This window comes from Cebidichthys violaceus, unplaced genomic scaffold (assembly GCF_023349555.1).
Source record: "Cebidichthys violaceus isolate CVI_PGR_0920_01 unplaced genomic scaffold, fCebVio1.0.p SCAF_31, whole genome shotgun sequence".
Classification (NCBI taxonomy): Eukaryota; Metazoa; Chordata; class Actinopteri; order Perciformes; family Stichaeidae; genus Cebidichthys; species Cebidichthys violaceus.
This window is the reverse complement of record NW_027176495.1, coordinates 3,125,446-3,126,155: the sequence shown is the minus strand read 5'-3', so window position 1 is coordinate 3,126,155 and position 710 is coordinate 3,125,446. Positions and strand designations below refer to the sequence as shown.

Sequence of the window (710 nt, the reverse complement as noted above, 5' to 3'; positions counted from 1 at the left end):
AATCAGCTTTATTGGCCATGAATACGCATACAAGGAAGTTGGTATTTCGTTGCTCTCCACGTACATATACAGAATGTACAAATAAACAGGAAAAAAAAAAAAAAAAAAAGACAACACACACAAAAAAAACAAAGAGTAGAACAGATGTAAGCATATCTCATATCACATCACGCCTAACAACGTATCCTCGGGCACTCGTGGCCTCAGGTTGAGCGGCAGTAGTGAACGGGACGCAGGAAGAGGACGGGCAGCCAGGCTGAGGACGTGAGCAGCGAGGCGCTGGGTTTCGGTGACTCAGTGGGCGTGGTCTGTGAGGGAGGACCGCACCTCCGACTCTCCACCAATCGGAAGAAAGCCGGCTTCCCCGTGAATCCAGATGGCCGCTGATATATAGCGCGAAGGCGAAGCTGATGCAACACCGGCCGGAGATAACACAAACATCGCTTGAGAGCGCTGTAGCCCGAAGGAGGAAACTGCATCTCATTCTCTCAGCAAGTCAGACACGAGTTTTCTCCTGTTTAGCCCCCGAAGACTAACCGGTGAGTAAACTGCTCCGTTTCCTTTATTTGTCCGCTTAGATTTAGAGACTTAACAGTCTATTAAATACTCTTAACCTGATTTATCCATATATAAACTCGTGTATTCTATTTGTCTATACCGCGGTCACGTGCTGCCTTTATTAATATGCTGTGACAAATTGTAGTGTGTTT

The 710-nt window shown here is 46.6% G+C and overlaps 1 protein-coding gene across 1 annotated transcript in view; it reads left to right on the top strand.

Annotated features, from left to right (window-relative positions):
- The first annotated feature begins 399 nt into the window (after positions 1-399).
- Positions 400-710, top strand: part of tdh (L-threonine dehydrogenase) — a 6,817-nt gene continuing 6,506 nt past the window's right edge. Inside the window, exon 1 of the mRNA XM_068724700.1 lies at positions 400-539. The gene's annotated coding sequence lies outside the window, so the exon portion shown is untranslated. The remainder of the gene's footprint in view (positions 540-710) is intronic.